The sequence below is a fragment of the Triticum aestivum genome, chromosome 4D, assembly GCF_018294505.1.
Source record: "Triticum aestivum cultivar Chinese Spring chromosome 4D, IWGSC CS RefSeq v2.1, whole genome shotgun sequence".
Classification (NCBI taxonomy): domain Eukaryota; kingdom Viridiplantae; phylum Streptophyta; class Magnoliopsida; order Poales; family Poaceae; genus Triticum; species Triticum aestivum.
In genome coordinates, this window is record NC_057805.1 from 294,466,762 (window position 1) to 294,487,274 (window position 20,513).

The 20,513-nt window shown below is 41.6% G+C and overlaps 1 pseudogene; it reads right to left on the reverse strand.

Moving 5' to 3' along the window:
• The window catches only part of LOC123097514 (uncharacterized), an 82,837-nt pseudogene extending 65,085 nt beyond the window's left edge, over window positions 1–17,752 (reverse strand).
• Window positions 17,753–20,513: the final 2,761 nt, after the last annotated feature.

The following is a 20,513-nucleotide window of genomic DNA, read 5'->3' on the forward strand; positions in this document are numbered from 1 at the left end:
ATCGTGCAACTCCCGGATACCGTAGGAGTGCTTTGGGTGTGCCAAACGTCACAACGTAACCGGGTGACTATAAAGGTGCACTACGGGTATCTCCGAAAGTGTCTGTTGGGTTGGCACGGATCGAGACTGGGATTTGTCACTCCGTGTGACGGAGAGGTATCTCTGGGCCCACTCGGTAATGCATCATCATAATGAGCTCAATGTGACTAAGGCGTTAGTCACGGGATCATGCATTGCGGTACGAGTAAAGAGACTTGCCGGTAACGAGATTGAACAAGGTATTGGGATACCGACGATCGAATCTCGGGCAAGTAACATACCGATTGACAAAGGGAATTGCATACGAATTGATTGAATCCTCGACACCGTGGTTCATCCGATGAGATCATCGTGGAACATGTGGGAGCCAACATGGGTATCCAGATCCCGCTGTTGGTTATTGACCGGAGAGGCGTCTCGGTCATGTCTGCATGTCTCTCGAACCCATAGGGTCTACACACTTAAGGTTCGGTGACGCTAGGGTTGTAGAGATATATGTATGCGGAAACCCGAAAGTTGTTCGGTGTCCCGGATGAGATCCCGGACGTCATGAGAGGTTCCGGAATGGTACGGAGGTGAAGAATTATATATAGGAAGTCAAGTTTCGGCCACCGGGAAAGTTTCGGGGGTTACCGGTATTGTACCGGGACCACCGGAAGGGTCCCGGGGGTCCACCGGGTGGGGCCACCTATCCCGGAGGGCCCCGTGGGCTGAAAGTGGAAGGGAACCAGCCCTTAGTGGGCTGGGGCGCCCCCCTTGGGCCTCCCCCCATGCGCCTAGGGTTGGGAACCCTAGGGGGGAGGTGCCCCCTTGCCTTGGGGGGCAAGGCACCCCTTCCCCCCCTTTGGCCGCCGCCCCCCCTTGGAGATCCCATCTCCCTGGGCCGGCGCCCCCCCAGGGGGCCTATATAAAGGGGGGGAGGGAGGGCAGCAACCTACAGCCTTGGGCGCCTCCCTCCTCCCCTGCAACACCTCTCTCTCTCTCTCGCAGAAGCTTGGCAAAGCCCTGCCGAGACCCGCTACATCCACCACCACGCCGTCGTGCTGCTGGATCTCCATCAACCTCTCCTTCCCCCTTGTTGGATCAAGAAGGAGGAGACGTCGCTGCACTGTACGTGTGTTGAACGCGGAGGTGCCATCCGTTCGGCACTCGGTCATCGGTGATTTGGATCACGGCGAGTACGACTCCGTCATCCACGTTCATTGGAACGCTTCCGCTCGCGATCTACAAGGGTATGTAGATGCACTCCTTTCCCCTCGTTGCTAGTAGACTCCATAGATGCATCTTGGTGAGCGTAGAATTTTTTTAAATTATGCTACGATTCCCAACAATTGGATCGGTGATGGAGAATTATGCCGGATGCGGTTCATCATGTAACAGTCATAACATAGGGTGACACAGAACTAGCTCCAATTCATCAATGTAATGTAGGCATGTATTCCGAATATAGTCATACATGCTTATGGAAAAGAACTTGCATGCCATCTTTTGTCCTACCCTCCCGTGGCAGCGGGGTCCTAGCAGAAACTAAGGGATATTAAGGCCTCCTTTTAATAGAGTACCGGACCAAAGCATTAGCACATAGTGAATACATGAACTCCTCAAACTACGGTCATCACCGGGAGTGGTCCCGATTATTGTCACTTCGGCGTTGCCGGATCATAACACTTAGTAGGTGACTATAGACTTGCAAGATAGGATCAAGAACTCACATATATTCATGAAAGCATAATAGGTTCAGATCTGTAATCATGGCACTCGGGCCCTAGTGACAAGCATTAAGCATAGCAAAGTCATAGCAACATCAATCTCAGAACATAGCGGATACTAGGGATCAAACCCTAACAAAACTAACTCGATTACATGATAAATCTCATCCAACCCATCACCTTCTAGCAAGCCGACGATGGAATTACTCACGCAAGGCGGTGAGCATCATGAAATTGGTGATGGAGGATGGTTGATGATGACGACGGCAACGGACTCCCCTCTCCGGAGCCCCGAACGGACTCCAGATCAGCCCTCCCGAGAGAGATTAGGGCTTGGCGTCGGCTTCGTATCGTAAAACGCGATGAATCCTTCTCTCTGATTTTTTTCTCCCCGAATGTGAATATATAGAGTTGGAGTTGAGGTCGGTGGAGCACCAGGGGGCCCACGAGGTAGGGGGCGCGCCCAGGGGGCAGGCGCGCCTCCCACCCTCGTGGACAGGGTGTGGGCCCCCTGGCCTTGATTCTTTCGCCATTATTTTTTTATTATTTCCAAAAATAATCTCCGTGAAGTTTCAGGTCATTCCGAGAACTTTTGTTTCTGCACAAAGATAACACCATGGCAATTCTGCTGAAAACAGCGTTAGTCTGGGTTAGTTCCATTCAAGTCATGCAAGTTAGAGTCCAAAACAAGGGCAAAAGTGTTTGGAAAAGTAGATACGACGGAGACGTATCAGGCGCTTGCGTAGGATTTGTTCCTGTTCATGCTCAGGTATACAACGTCTAATAACACCATCTACTCTTTCTTTATAAAGGTGTGGGTCATCCCAGAAGTAATGTCTTAAATCATAGAAAAACCTTTTCTTTTGCTGGTATGTGAAACTTGGTGGTATAAATTTAGCAACAATATAATTAGCATAATCAGCATACCATGGAGCAGCACGAGAAGCATTTATGACAGGCAATTGTTCATCAGGAAAGCTATCATCAATAGGTAGTGGGTCATCAAGAACATTCTCTAACCTAGACAAGTTGTCTGCAACGGGGTTCTCAGCTCCCTTTCTATCAATGATATGCAAATCGAATTCTTGTAGCAAGAGAACCCATCTAATAAGTCTAGGTTTAGCATCTTTCTCTTCCATAAGATATTTAATAGCAGCATGATCAGTGTGAACAGTTACTTTAGAATCAACAATGTAAGGTCTGAACTTATCACAAGCAAATACAACTCTAAAAATTCCTTTTCAGTAGTAGCATAATTTCTCTAGGCACTGTCTAGAGTTTTACTAGCATATTGGATAACATTTAATTTCTTATCAACTCTTTGTCCTAGAACAACACCTACAGCATAATCACTAGCATCGCACATAATTTCAAAGGGTAAATTCCAATCAGGTGGCTGAACAACAGGTGCAGAAATCAAAGCTTTCTTAATTATTTCAAATGCTTCTACACAATCATCATCAAAGACAAAAGGAATATCTTTCTGTAAGAGATTAGTCAAAGGCCTGGAGATTTTAGAGAATTCCTTAATGAACCTCCTAGAAAAACCGGCATGACCAAGGAAACTTCTTATACCTTTAATGTCCTTGGGACACGGCATCTTTTCAATAGCATCAACTTTAGCTTTACCAACTTCAATACCTCTTTCAGAAATTTTATGCCCCAAGACAATACCTTCATTAACCATAAAGTGGCACTTCTCCCAATTCAAGACAAGGTTAGTTTCTTCACATCTCTGCAAAACTCGATCAAGGTTGCTCAAGCAATCATCAAAAGAAGTTCCATATACGGAGAAATCATCCATGAAAACCTCAACAATATTTTCACAAAAATCAGATAATATAGCCATCATGCATCTTTGAAAGGTAGCAGGTGCATTACATAAACCAAAAGGCATACGTCTATAAGCAAAGGTACCGAAAGGGCAAGTAAAAGTGGTCTTTTCTTGATCCTCTTTTGACACAGGTATTTGAGAGAAACCGGAATAACAATCTAGAAAGCAAAAATGTGTATGTTTGGATAATCTTTCTAGCATTTGATCAATAAAAGGTAAAGGGTAATGATCCTTTTTAGTAGCTTTATTTAATTTGCGGAAATCAATTACCATTCTATAACCTGTAATAATTCTTTGTGGGATCAATTCATCTTTATCATTAGGAACAACAGTAATACCTCCCTTCTTAGGGACACAATGGACAGGACTTACCCACTGACTATTAGCAACGGGATAAATTATACCTGCCTCTAGAAGCTTTAGTATTTCTTTCCTTACCACTTCTTTCATCTTAGGATTTAACTGTCGTTGGTGATCAACAACTGGTTTAGCGTCTTTCTCCAATTTTATTTTGTGCTGGCATAGAGTGGGACTAATGCCCTTAAGATCATCAAGAGTATATCCAATAGCAGCACGATGCTTCTTCAGAGTTTTCAATAATTTATTTTCTTCATGCTCTGAAAGGTTAGCACTAATAATAACAGGATATATCTTCTTTTCACCAAGATAAGCATATTTAAGAGTATCAGGTAACGGTTTAAGCTCAAACACGGGATCACCCTTGGGTGGAGGAGGATCCCCTAGGATTTCAACAGGCAAGTTGTGTTTCAAAATAGGTCCCTGTTTAAAGAATACTTCATCTATTTCCCTTCTTTCATTCATAAACATATCATTTTCATGGTCTAGCAAATATTGTTCTAAAGGGTCATTAGGAGGCATGACAATAGAAGCAAGACCAATAATTTCATCTTTACTAGGCAATTCCTCGTCACGGGGTTGTCTGCGAAATTTAGCAAAGTTAAACTCATGAGACATATCCCCCAAACCAATAGTAACAACATCCTTTTCGCAGTCTATCCTAGCATTAACAGTATTCAAGAAGGGTCTACCAAAAATGATGGGACAAAAGCTATCTTGTGGGGAACCAAGAACAAGAAAATCAGCAGGATATTTAACTTTCCCATACAAGACTTCAACATCTCTAACAATCCCAACTGGTGAAATAGTGTCTCTATTGGCAAGCTTAATTGTAACATCAATTTCCTCTAACTCAGCAGGTGCAATGTCATGCATAATTTCTTTGTATAAATAGTGAGGTATTGCACTTGCACTAGCACCCATATCACATAAGCCATGATAACAATGATCTCCTATCTTAACAGAAATAACAGGCATGCCTACAACAGGTCTATGTTTATTTTTAGCATCAGGTCTAGCAATTCTAGCAGCTTCATTGCAGAAGTAAATAACATGCCCATCAATATTATCAGCCAAGAGATCTTTAACCATAGCAACACTGGGTTCAACTTTAATTTGCTCAGGGGGTTTGGGTGTCTTAATGTTACTTTTGTTGACCACAGTTGAAGCTTTAGCATGATCCTTTATTCTAACAGGGAAAGGTGGTTTCTCAATATAAGCAATAGGAACGACACGATCACTATAAGTGATAGTCTTTTCTTCAACTTTAATAGGTGCAACTACTTTTACTTCAATGGGAGGATTATATTTAAACCACTTCTCCTTAGAGAGATCAACATGAGTAGCAAAGGATTCACAGAAAGAAGCCACTATCTCAGAGTCAAGTCCATATTTAGTGCTAAATTCACGGAAAACATCGGTATCCATAAAAGATTTAACACAATCAAACTTAGGTGTTATACCTGACTCCTTACCTTTGTCGAGATCCCAATCTTCAGAGCTGCATTTAATTCTTTCCAATAAATCCCATTTGAATTCAATAGTCTTCATCATAAAAGAGCCAGTACAAGAAGTATCGAGCATGGAGCGATTATTGAGAGAAAGCCGAGCATAAATTTTTTGAATAATCATTTCTCTTGAGAGCTCATGATTGGGGCATGAATATAACAGAATTTTTGATGTGGAATGCTACCTAACATATTCATCCATGTAATTTTTCTTTATTGTGGCAAGAATATTCGGATCCATAATATTCAAAACAAGAGTTTAATATTGACGTAAAAACAATAATACTTCAAGCATACTAATAAAGCAATTATGTCTTCTCAAAATAACATGGCTAAAGAAAGTTATTCCTACAAAATCATATAGTCTGGCTATGCTCCATCTTCATCACACAAAATATTCAAATCATGCACACCCCCGATGACAAGCCAAGCAATTGTTTCATACTTTTGATGTTCTCAAACTTTTTCAACTTTTACGCAATACATGAGCGTGAGCCATGGACATAACACTATAGGTGGAATAGAATATGGTGGTTGTGGAGAAGACAAAAAGAAGGAGATAGTCTCACATCAACTAGGCGTATCAACGGGCTATGGAGATGCCCATCAATAGATATCAATGTGAGTGAGTAGGGATTGCCATGCAATGGATGCTCTAGAGCTATAAGTTTATGAAAGCTCAAAAAGAAAACTAAGTGGGTGTGCATCCTACTTGCTTGCTCATGAAGACCTAGGGCAATTTGAGGAAGCCCATCGTTGGAATATACAAGCCAAGTTCTATAACAAAAATTCCCACTAGTATATGAAAGTGACAACATAGGAGACTCTCTATCATGAAGATCATGGTGCTACTTTGAAGCACAAGTGTGGTAAAAGTATAGTAGCATTGCCCCTTCTCTCATTTTCTCTCATTTTTTTGTTTCTCTCTTTTTTGGGGCCTTCTCTTTTTTTGGCCTTTTCTCTCTCTTTTTTTTATTTCCTCACATGGGACAATGCTCTAATAATGAAGATCATCACACTTTTATTTACTTACAACTCAAGAATTACAACTCGATTCTTAGAACAAAATATGACTCTATATGAATGCCTCCGGTGGTGTAACGGGATGTGCAATCAATTAAAAGTGACATGTATGAAAGAATTATGAATGGTGGCTTTGCCACAAATATGATGTCAACTACATGATCATGCAAAGCAATATGACAATGATGAAGCGTGTCATAATAAACGGAACGGTGGAAAGCTGCATTGCAATATATCTCGGAATGGCTATGGAAATGCCATAATAGGTAGGTATGGTGGTTATTTTCAGGAAGATATATGGTGGGTGTATGGTATCGGCGGAAGTTGCGCGGCACGAGAGAGGCTAGCAATGGTGGAAGGGTGAGACTGCGTATAATCCATGGACTCAACATTAGTCATAAAGAACTCACATACTTATTGCAAAAATCTATTAGTTATCGAAACAAAGTACTACACGCATGCTCCTAGGGGGATAGATTGGTAGGAAAAGACCATTGCTCGTCCCCGACCGCCACTCATGAGGAAGACAATCAAAAAAATATCACATGCTCCAACTTCGTTACATAACAATTCACCATACGTGCATACTACAGGACTCACAAACCTTAGCACAAGTATTTCTCAAATTCACAATTACTCACTAGCATGACTCTAATATCACCATCTTCATATCTCAAAACAATCATAAGGAATCAAACTTCTCATAGTATTCAATGCACTTTATATGAAAGTTTTTATTATATCCCTCTTGGATGCCTATCATATCAGCACTAAATTCATAACCAAAGCAAATTATCATGTTGTTTAGAGACTCTAAAAATGATATAAGTGAAGCATGAGAGTTCAACAATTTCTACAAAATAAAACTACTGTCTTGCTCTAAAAAGGTATAAGTGAAGCACTAGAGCAAATGACAAACTACTCCAAAAGATATAAGTGAAGATCAATGAGTAGTTAAATAATTATGTAACTATGTGAAGACTCTCTAACATTTAAAAATTTCAGATCCTGGGATATTATTCAAACAGCAAGCAAAATAAAATAAAATAACGCTCCAAGCAAAACACATATCATGTGCTGAATAAAAATATAGCCCCAAGTAAAGTTACCGATGAAAGAAGACGAAAGAGGGGATGCCATCCGGGGCATCCCCAAGCTTAGTTTGCTTGGGTATTCCTTGAATATTAGCTTGGGGTGCCTTGGGAATCCCCAAGTTTAGGATCTTGCCACTCCTTGTTCCATATTCCATCGAAACTTCATCCAAAACTTGAAAACTTCACAACACAAAACTTAACAGGAAACTCGTGAGATCCGTTAGTATAATAAATAAATAATTCACTTTGGTACTGTCAAGACAAGATTCATAATTTTTCTCACATGATGCCTACTGTACCCTATCATTTCTACAATTTATATTAGGCAATATAAGCCATAGAAACTAGAAAACGAGCAAAATATGCATCGAAAACAGAATCTGTCAAAAATAAAACAGTGTGTAAAGATCCGAATTGAAATCATACTTCTGTAACTCCAAAAATTCTAAAAACATTAGGACGACCTAAGCAATTTGTTTGGTAATATTCTACAAAAAGAATCAATATTTTATCACGCTCCAGTGATTTTTAACAATTCTGGGACTGAGCGCAAAAGTTTCTGCTTTTCAGCAAGATCAAGTCAACTATTACCGTAAGCTATCCCAAAGGTCTTACTTGGCACTTTATTGAAACAAAAGCTATAAAACATGATTACTACAGTAGCTTAATAATGTTAACACTCAAAAACAGTAGGTATAAGTATTGGATTGTCTCCCAACAAGCGCTTTTCTTTAATGCCTTTTTAGCTAGGCATGATGGTTCCAATGATGCTCACATAAAATATAAGAATTGAAACATAATGAGAGCATCATGAAGCATATGAAAAGCACATTAAGTCTAACCCACTTCCTACGCATAGGGATTTTGTGAGCAAACAACTTATGGGAACAAGAATCAACTAGCATAGGAAGGCAAAACAAGCATGACTTCAAAACTTTCAACACATAGAGAGGAAACTTGATATTATTGCAATATGTAGAAGCATATGTTCCTCTCTCATAATAATTTTCAGTAGCATCAAGAATGAATTCAACAATATAGCTATCACTGATGACCCACAAGTGTAGGGGATCTATCGTAGTCCTTTCGATAAGTAAGAGTGTCGAACCCAACGAGGAGCAGAAGGAAATGACAAGCGGTTTTCAGTAAGGTATTCTCTGCAAGCACTGAAATTATCGGTAACATATAGTTTTGTGATAAGGTAATTTGTAACGGGTAACAAGTAATGAAAGTAAACAAGGTGCAGCAAGATGGCCCAATCCTTTTTGTAGCAAAGGACAAGCCTGGACAAACTCTTATATAGAGAAAAGCGCTCCTGAGGACACTTGGGAATTATCGTCAAGCTAGTTTTCATCACGCTCATATGATTCGCGTTCGTTACTTTGATAATTTGGTATGTGGGTGGACCGGTGCTTGGGTGCTATCCTTTCTTGGACAAGCATCCCACTTATGATTAACCCCTATTGCAAGCATCTGCAACTACAAGAGAAGTATTAAGGTAAACCTAACCATAGCATGAAACATATGGATCCAAATCAGCCCCTTATGAAGCAACTCATAAACTAGGGTTTAAGCTTCTGTCACTCTAGCAACCCATCATCTACTTATTACTTCCCAATGCCTTCCTCTAGGCCCAAACAATGGTGAAGTGTCATGTATTCGACGTTCACATAACATCACTAGAGGAGAGACAACATACATCTCATCAAAATATCGAACGAATACAAATTCACATGACTACTTATAGCAAGACTTCTCCCATGTCCTCAGGAACAAACGTAACTACTCACAAATCATATTCATGTTCATAATCATAGGGGTATTAATATGCATAAAGGATCTGAACATATGATCTCCCACCAAATAAACCAACTAGCATCAACTACAAGGAGTAATCAATACTACTAGCAACCCACATGTACCAATCTGAGTCTTTGGGACAAAGATTGGATACAAGAGATGAACTTGGGTTTGAGAGGAGATGGTGCTGGTGAAGATGTTCATGGAGATTGACCCCCTCCCAATGAGAGGATTGTTGGTGATGACGATGGCGATGATTTCCCCCTCCCGGAGGGAAGTTTCCCCGGCAGAATAGCTCTGCCGGAGCCCTAGATTGGTTCCGCCAAGGTTCCGCCTCGTGGCGGCGGAGTTTCTTCCCGAAAGCTTGCTTATGATTTTTTCCAGGGTAAAAGACTTCATATAGCAGAAGATGGGCACCGGAGGCCTGCCAGGGGGCCCACGAGGCAGGGGGGCGCGCCCCCACGCTCGTGGATGGTGGGTGGCCCCCCTCTGGTAATTTCTTCACTCAGTATTTTTTTATTAATTCCAAAAATAACTTCCGTGGAGTTTCAGGACTTTTGGAGTTGTGCAGAATAGGTCTCTATTATTTGCTCCTTTTCCATTCCAGAGCTGCCGGCATTCTCCCTCTTCATGTAAACCTTGTAAAATAAGAGAGAATAGGCATAAGTATTGTGACATAATGTGTAATAACAGCCCATAATGCAATAAATATCGATATAAATGCATGATGCAAAATGGACGTATCAATCACACAAAGCTTTCTTTTCATGATGCACAAGCATAGAAATTTTTGCACTCTTCACATAAGCAAATTTCTTCTCATGAATAGTAGAGGGAGCAAACTCAACAAAATAACTATCAAGTGAGGCATAATCCAATTGAAAATTAAAATCATGATGACAAGTTTCATGGTTATCATTATTCTTTATAGCATACATGCCATCACAGTAATCATCATAGATAGCAACTTTGTTTTCATAATCAATTCGAACCTCTTCCGAAATAGTGGATTCATCACTAAATAAAGTCATGACCTCTCCAAATCCACTTTCATAAATATTATAAGATTCAACATCCTCCAAAATAGTGGGATCATTACCTAGAGTTGACACTCTTCCAAACCCACTTTCATCAATATAATCATCATAAATAGGAGGCATGCTATCATCAAAATAAATTTGCTCATCAAAACTTGGGGGACTAAAAATAACATCTTCATCAAACATAGCATCCCCAAGCTTGTGGCTTTGAATATCATTAGCATCATGGATATTCAAGGAATTCATACTAACAACATTGCAATCATGCTCATCATTCAAATATTGTATGCCAAACATTTTATAGCATTCTTCTTCCAACACTTTGGCACAATTACCGGACTCCATTTTTTCACGAAAGACATTAAAAAGATGAAGCATATGAGGCAACCTCAGTTCCTTTTTTTTGTAGTTTTCTTTTATAGACTAAACTAGTGATAAAACAAGAAACTAAAAGATTCGATTGCAAGATCTAAAGATATACCTTCAAGCACTAACCTTCCCGGCAACGGCGTCAGAAAGGAGCTTAGTTGATGGGGTGTGAGTGCCGCTTACCTAGCCTCCACGGCAACGGCGCCAGAAAATAGCTTGATGTCTACTAGGCAACCTTCTTCTTGTAGACTCGCGATGGGCCTCCAAGCACAGAGTTTTGTAGGACAGTAGAAAATTTCCCTCAAGTGGATGACCTAAGGTTTATCAATCCGTGGGAGGCCTAGGATGAAGATGGTCTCTCTCAAACAACCCCAACACACCCAATACAATGGTAAATTGTATGGGTGCACTAGTTCGATGAAGAGATGGTGATACAAGCGTAAGATGGATGGTAGATATGGATTTTTGTAATCTGAAAATATAAAACAGCAAGGTAGCAAGCAATAAAAGTGAGCGAAAATGGTATTGCAATGCTTGGAAGCAAGGCCTAAGGTTCATACTTTCACTAGTGCAAGTTCTCTCAACAATGATAACATAATTAGATCATATAACAATCCCTCAACGTGGAACAAAGAGTCACTCCAAAGTCACTAATAGCGGAGAACAAACAAAGAGATTATTGTAGGGTACGAAACCACCTCAAAGTTATTCTTTCTGATCAATCTATTGGGCTATTCCTATAAGTGTCACAAACAACCCTAGAGTTCGTACTAAAATAACACCTTAAGACACACATCAACCAAAACCCTAATGTCACCTAGATACTCCAATGTCACCACAAGTATCCGCGGGTTTGTTTATACGATATGCATCACACAATCTCAGATTCATCTATTCAAACCAACACAAAGAACTTCAAAGAGTGCCCCAAAGTTTCTACCGGAGAGTCAAGACGAGAACCTGTGCCAACCCCTATGCATAGGTTCACAAGGTCACAGAACCCGCAAGTTGATCACCAAAACTTACATCAAGTGGATCACGTGAATATCCCATGGTCACCATAGATAAGCACATACATCAAGTGTTCTCAAATCCTTAAAGACTCAATACGATAAGATAACTTCAAAGGGAAAACTCAATCCATTACAAGAAGGTAGAGTGGGAGAAACATCATAAGATCCAACTATAATAGCAAAGCTCGCGGTACATCAAGACCATGCCAAATCAAGAACACACACAGAGAGAGAGAGAGATCAAACACATAGCTACTGGTACATACCCTCGGCCCCGAGGGTGAACTACTCCCTCCTCGTCATGGAGAGCGCCGGGATGATGAAGATGGCCACCGGTGATGGTTTCCCCCTCCGGTAGGGTGCCAGAACAGGGTCCCGAGAGGTTTTTAGTGGCTACAGAGGCTTGCGGCGGCGGAACTCCCGATCTAGGTTCTGTTCTGGAGGTTTGGGGATATATAAGAGGTGTTGGCGTCGAGAACAAGTCAGGGGAGTCCACGAGGGGCCCACAAGGTCGGGGGGCGCACCCCCCACCATTATGGTGGCCTCAAGACTCCTCTGGTGCATCTCCGGTACCCCGTGGGCTTCTTTTGGTCCAAAAATAATCTCTGGAAAGTTTCAGCTCGATTGGACTCCGTTTGATATTCCTTTTCTGCGAAACTCAAAAACAAGGAGAAAAAATAAACTGGCACTGGGCTCTCGGTTAATAGGTTAGTCCCAAAAATCATATAAAATAGCATATAAACATCCAAGATAGATAATATAATAGCATGGAACAATAAAAAAATTATAGATACGTTGGAGACGTATGAGTGGTACGTGTTATATAGATGGGGTGCGAGCCCAGATATGCGTACAGGTTGTTGAGGAGAGAATCTAGGAGTACATCTTGGAGGAGAAGAATACAAAGAGATACCAGGAGATTAAGATTACATGAGTATTCTGCCTAACTACTCCTCCTTCGGTCGACATAAGAAAGATCCTCCTTGCCGTACACACCAAGGGTTGTGCACAATATTATGTCACGTTTGACAGGGCGGTCTCTTCAAAGCAGAATTGCATAACTACCATACATGGAAGGAAGGGAGAAGGATTTCCTATGGAGCAAATTCTTACTATTAATTTTCTCATGGAAGTTCAGACAAAGAAGATTCTATATCTGAGCACGATGCTATTCTTCCAAAGTTTTCTAAACATGGGAGTAGCGACGGACCATTGGAGCACCATTTATACATCTTGATGGAAGAGAAAGAGAAGCTATTCCAGGGGTATTTTCATTTTTCCTGAGCATCCATTAATTGAATGGGACGAAGGCACGAGCGAGCAAGACATGCGTCGCTCCCCCCGTGTCACTCCCGCATCGAGCGACTCGGGCGGGCCGCTACCCTAGCTGTCGCCAAGCCCTGATCTACTCCCTCCTCTCATCCCGTCACCATCGCGTCACGCTGTCGGGCTAAGCCCGGGGGTAGATGGCGGTGGCGGGGTCTCTCCTTCTCTCCCATGGCTTGGGGTTTGACGGGCCTCCAGTGTGTGGAGGCGCGGCTAGTCAGGTCCTGTGGTGCGGCAGCGGTGGGCGGCAATGCGGCCGGTCGGATCTCGGTTTGGCAGCAGCTGCATGGAGGGCCTGGTGGATGGATCGGCAGTATGTGTGGTCTAGCCTCCGGTTAAATTTGATCTGGCCGGTGCGGCCTACTCCATGCGTGGCGACGGTGATCGGTGGCGGTCCCGTGCACACAAGGCTGGATGGAGGTTCCCTGAGCAGATCCGCGTGAAAACCCTACTCTTGGCTCGTTTTCAAGGCCGGTGATGGCGGCGTTTTCTGCGTCATCCCCTTCTTGAAGGCATCATCGTGGAGAAGCTCTAGACCCCTATCTGCCACCTCCAGGGGAAACTCTAGATCGGTCGATCGGATGACAGCGATGCTCTTTTGCTGTATCCCTCCTGGGGGCGTCTTTCTTGGAGGTATGCATAGGCTCGAGGGACCAGTGGACGGCATTTGCGGTGGAGCGGCGTTCCATGCGATGCATCGATGACGTGGAGTCTCAGCGGCATGGCGCGGTAGGGCCTCGGCGAAGAATGTGTGATGATGGACGCACGTAGGGAGAGGAGGTGTTGTCTGGCAGCATGGTGGCGTCGACAACATGCCTGGCAAGGTCGATGCGTGATGACCCATAAGTATAGTTGATCAATCGTAGTCCTCTCGATAAGTAAGAGTGTCGAACAAGCCTCCCACTTAGGATATGTGGGTGGACCGGTGCTTGGGTGTTGTTCTTACTTGAACAAGACTCCCACTTATGATTACTCCCTCTTGTAAGCATCCGCAACTATGAAAGAAGAATTAAGATAAATCTAACCATAGCATGAAACATATGGATCGAAATCAGCCCCTTACGGAATAACGCATAAACTAGGGTTTAAGCTCTATCACTCTAGCAACCCATAATCTAATTACTACTGCACAATGCCTTCCCTTAGGCCCAAAGATGGTGAAGTGTCATGTAACTGACGTTCACATGACAACACTAACGGAAGCAACAACATGCATATCATCAAAATATCGAACGAATACCAAATTCACATGATTACTTATGACAAGACTTCTCCCATGTCCTCAAGAACAAAAGTAACTACTCACAAATCATATTCATGTTTAAGATCAGAGGGGGTATTGAATATCATCAAGGATCGAAAGATATAATCTTCCACCAAACAAACCAACTAGCATCAACTATAAGATGTAATCAACACTACTAGTAACCCAGAGGTACCAGTCTAAGGTATTGAGACAAAGATTGAATACAAGAGATGATCTAGGGTTTGAGATGAGATGGTGCTGGTGAAAATGTTGATGAAGATTGATCCTCCCACGATGAGAGGTTGTTGGTGATGTCGATGGCTTTGATTTCCCCCTCCTGGAGAAAGTGTCCCCGGCCGAATCGCTCCGTCGGAGAGAAAACGTGCTCCTGCCCAGGTTACACCTCGAGACGGCGGCGCTTCGTCCCGAAAGTCTCCTCTTGATTTTTTGTAGGGCAAATGGCATCATCTAGGAGAAGATGGGCCTCGAAGGCCAGCCAGGGACCCCGCAAGTTACTTGGGCGCGCCTAGGAGGGTGGTCGCGCCCCAAGTGCCTTGTGGGCAGCTGGTGGGTCCCCTCTTGTATTTATTTTCTCCAGTAACTTTTATATATTCCAAAAATTCTTCGTGAAATTTTAGCTCATTTGGAGTTGTGCGGAATAAGTATCTTTGATATAGCTTTTTCAGGTCCAGAATTTCAGCTGTCGGCAATCTCCCTATGTAAATCTTGCAAATTAAGATAGAAAAGGCATTAGAATTGCATCACAAAGTGTTATAATGATCAACAACATAATAATTAAAAGTAGGAAAACATGATGCAAAATGGAAGTATCAATTCCCCCAAGCTTAGACCTCGCTTGTCCTCAAGCGAAAGCCGATATCGATAATCATGACCGCATGTCTGGAGAGAGAGGTGTCGATAAAAACCAAATATGGACATAGTAGTATCATGATCATTATCATAGCAACAATATATATTATCATAAAACTTCTCATGAGTAACAATTCATGACAATAACGAAGTATAAAGCATAAACTTTCTTGAAAACCAACAAACTATGTTCTTAGTCAACAAGGCAATTACAATTCATCATATTTTCAGGAAGAGTCTCATGTAAGAGCTTTTGTTTAGCAAGTCCACATACTAAACTATCATTTAGTCTTCTATGATTGCTGACACTCACGACATATATATGGAGCAAAATTTTTAGTGAGACACATAGAAAGATAGGGGCTTATATTTTTGCCTCCCAACTCATTTACCTCAAGGGTAATGTCAACAATAATAACTCATGATCACTCATATCCAACTGTATATATATGCTTAGATCTTTCCCCACCTCGTGATGCTTGCAAAGAGAAAAATGAAAAGGAATAGAGGATAACACTATTGACTCTTGCACAAAAAGTAAATACATAAAGGTAAAAGATAGGCCCTTCGCTGAGGGAAGCAGAGGTTGGCATGCGCTTTTTATTTTTGGATGTGCAAGCTCGTAATATAAAGGAACGTCACTTTATATTGCCACTTGTGATAGCAACTTTTATTATGCAGTCCATCGCTTTTATTTCTTTACCATCACAAGATCGTACAAAGCTTATTTTCCCTTACAATAAAAGATCATGCACATTTAGGAGCAATTTTTATTGCTCCGTGCACCAATGACAACTTACTTGAAGGATCTTATTCAATCCATAGGTAGATATAGTGGACTCTCATGGCATGAAACTGGGTTTAAGGGTTAATCATAAGTGGGAGGTTTGTTCAAGTAAGAACATCACCCCACACCGGTCCACCCACATATCAAATTATCAAAGTAGCGAACGCAAATCAAACCAACATGATGAAAGTGACTAGATGAAATTCCCGTGTGCCCTCAAGAATACTTTGCTTATTATAGGAGACTCTTTTGGCCTGTCCTTTGCCACAAAAGGATTGGGCTACCTTACTGCACTTTATTTACCGTTACCCTTACTTGTCCATTACAAATTATTCTTTCTACCAAACTACCCTGTTACCGACTATTTCAATGCTTACAGAAAATACCTTGCTGAATACCACTTGTCATTTCCTACTGCTCCTCGTTAGGTTCGACACTCTTACTTATCGAAAGGACTACAATTGATCCCCTATACTTGTAGGTCATCACTCACCCACTTTGAGTTCCAGTTTTTGAATTCTTTTATCATGCCATCTTTTAACTTTTTCTTTAAACAACTTGGCATTTTCATAAGCTTGGGTTCTCTACTCATCTAACGAGCTAATATCAAATAACCTCTTTTCAATGGCAAGTTTGAAATCATAGTTAAGTTCTTTAATTTCCCAATATGCTGTATGTTCTAACTCAAGAGGTAAATGACATGCTTTTCCGTAGACCATTTTATACGGAGACATACCCATATAGGATTCTTATAAGCAGTTCTATAAGCCCATAATGCATCATCAAGTTTCTTGGACCAATTATTTCTCGATCTATTAACGGTCTTTTGCAAGATTAATTTGATTTCTCTATTGCTTAATTCAACTTGACCACTAGACTGAGGATGATAAGGAGATGCAATTCTATGGTTAGCATCATATTTTGCAAGAAGTTTACGAAAAGCACCATCAATGAAATGTGAACCACCATGAATCATTAAATATCTAGGGACTCCAAACCTCGGGAAAATAAGTTCTTTAAGCATTTTAATAGAAGTGTTATGATGAACACTACTAGTTGGAATAGCTTCTACCCACTTAGTAACATAATCAACAGCAACTAAAATATGTGTATACCCATTAGAGGAATGAAAAGGTCCCATATAATCAAATCCCCAAACATCAAATGGTTCAATAACAAGTGAATAATTCATAGGCATTTCCTGACGTCTACCAGTATTACCAATTCTTTGACATTCATCACAAGATAAGACAAACTTACGTGCATCCTTGAAGAGAGTAGGCAAATAAAAACCGGATTGTAATACCTTATGTGTGGTTCTGTCTCCAGCATGGTGTCCTCCGTATGCCTCGGAATGACACTTCCGTAGGATTTGTCCTCGTTCATGCTCAGGTACACAACGTCTAATAATACCATCTACTTCTTATTTATAAAGATGTGGGTCATCCCACAAGTAATGTCTTAAATCAAAGAAGAACTTTTTGTTTTGTTGGTATGTGAAACAAGGTGGTATATATTTAGCAACAATGTAATTAGCATAGTCAGGAGTATTATGAGAAGCATTTATGACGCTAATTGTTCATCAGGAAAACTATCATCAATAGGTAGTGGGTCATCAAGAACATCTGCCACTCGAGACAAATTATCATCTATGGGGTTCTCAGCTCCCTTTCTATCAATAATATGCAAGTCAAATTCCTGTAGCAAAAGAACCCACCTAATCAACCTAGGTTTAGCATCTTTCTTTTCCATAAGATAATTAATAGCAGCATGATCACTGTGAGCAGTTACTTTAAAATCAACGATATAAGATATAAATTCATCACATGCAAACACAACTACTAAAAATTATTTCTCAGTAGTAGCGTAATTTCTTTGAGCATTGTCTGGAGTTTTACTATCATAATGGATAACATTTAATTTTTTATCAGCTATTTGTCCTAGAACAACACCAATAGCATAATCACTAGCATCAGACATAGCTTCAAATGGTAGGTTCCAATCAGGTGGTTAAATAATGGGTGCAGATATTAAGGCTTTCTTAAGTTTTTCAAAGGCTTCTACACAATCATCAATAAACTGTAGGATCGAAAGTATGTCTAGAGGGGGTGATTAGACTACTTGGCCAAATAAAACCTAACCTTTCCCCAATTTTAGTTGTAGGCAGATTTTAGAAATTATGACAAGTCAAGTAACACCCTACACATGCAAGTCTAAGAGTAAAGTAGCAAAATGTAAGACATAACACATGTAAGTAAAGTGAAGGGTTTGGGGAAGGCAAACGCAATGGGGACACGCAGATTTTTGGCATTATTCCGATAGGTGGTGCTATCGTACATCCACATTGATGGAGACTTCAACCCACGAAGGGCAACGGTTGCACAAGTCCACGGAGGGCTCCACCCATGAAAGGTCCACGAAGAAGCAACCTTGTCTATCCCACCATGGCCATCGCCCACGAAGGACTTGCCTCACTCGGGTAGATCTTCTTGAAGTAGGCGATCTCCTTACCCTTACAAACTTCTTGGTTCAACTCCACATCATGTAGGAGGCTCCCAAGCGACACCTAACCAATCTAGGAGACACCACTCTCCAAATGGTAATAGATGGTGTGTTGATGATGAACTCCTTGTTCTTGTGCTTCAAATGATAGTCTCCCAACACTCAACTCTCTCTCACAGACTTGGCTATGGTGGAAGAAGGATTTGAGTGCAAAGCAACTTAGGAAAGGCTAGAAATCAATTCAAATGGTAGGATTGGAATCTCTTGATCTCAACACATGAGTCGGTGGTTCTCTCTGAGATAATGAATGGTGGAAGTGTAAGCATGTTCTGATGGCTCTCGCTTATGAGGAAGAGGGGGTGGAGGGGTATATATAGCTTCCACACAAAATCCAACCGTTACACACTTTTGACTCAACTCGGTGGCACCGATCAGAAATCTCGGTGGCACCAACCTGTGTAAAAGATATGAACATTAGGAATCTCGGTGAGACCGACGGGAATAACTCGAAGGGACCGATGTGCAATGGCTAGGGTAAAACTCGTCTTGGTGGCACCGATTGCATCACGCCGGTGGGACCAAAATGAAGCAATAAGGCAACACAGAGTTGGTCAAGCCATCTCGGTGGTACCGATTGCAATTCTCGGTGGGACCGAAACAATTGCAACTAGCAACAGAGAGCTCACAAGGCCATCTCGGTGGGACCAAGATCCATATCAGTGGATTCGATTTGTTAGGGTTTGGAAATGGCTAAGTCCAGATGAACTCAGTGGCTCCGGATAGGAAATTTCGGTGGGGCTAAGTTGGAATGTAGGGTTTGGACATATTTGGATGGAGAAAGTGGTTGAGGATTTTGGAGCAATATCATTAAGCACTCAAGCAAAAAGACCATTAAGCAACACCTCATCCCCTTTTAATAGTATTGGCTTTCCTATGGACTCAATGTGATCTTGGATCACTTAACCAAAAATGTAGAGTCTTGAGCTTTTGCCAATCCATTTCCTTAGCATTTTTAGGGGTCCACAATCACTAGTCCTTGCCATGCCAATCATTGAACATCCTGAAATATTTAACTTGAATGGACATTAGTTCAGTGAGGTATATGTTGTTATGAATTACCAAAACCACCCGGAGATTAGAGTTGCACTTTCAATCTCCCCCTTTTTGGTAATTGATGACAATATATATATATATATATATATATATATGGTTAAATGAATGAAATACATCGTCGCTTTGAGAAGTATGTGATACGTAAGAGCTTCCCCTAAGTTTGTGCATTATTAAAAATTTGCGTTTGAATGCAAATGCACAATCGATTAGGATCATGGGTCACTCTTCCATGTCACATCACTACAAAAAAAATACACTTCTGTGATGATACGTGTTTGTCGCAGTAGGTCACATTTTCTGTCATGCATGTACATCCATGACAATTTTATGACAGAATCAAGATAGTCATAGTTGTGCTGTCGTAGAAGTGTTCCATGACATTACCAAGATTATCATCATAGAAGTGTCCACTTCCATGACGATAAATCGCGCGTCACAGAAGTGCTTTCGTCAAGGGTGACCGACACGTGACATCCACCGTAACGGGTCACCGTTAAGCTATCGGGTCCGGTTTTGGATCCGATAACCCGTTAACAGCCCGGACCAATGGGAAATTTCCACGTGTAAAATTCTGATTGGCTGGAGGAAACAGGTGTCAGCTTGTTAGTGGGTCAGATAGGCGCCTATGATATGTCGACACGTGCGACGGCCCACCACTGGCCCATTTAGCTTACAAAGGCCGGCCCGTTTGACTTGGTCAAAAGTTAGCAGGCTGGCCCATGAAAAGCCTGTTAAGGGTCTCTTCGCAAATAGCCCATTTTACGGCCCGAGAACTCACGGCCCGTCAGGGCCTACATGAAATTGGCCCAACAAAGTCATGTGGGCCGTCGAATATAACACCAGCCCGTTTCACTTTCGGCCCATGTATGGCCACGACGTCTTT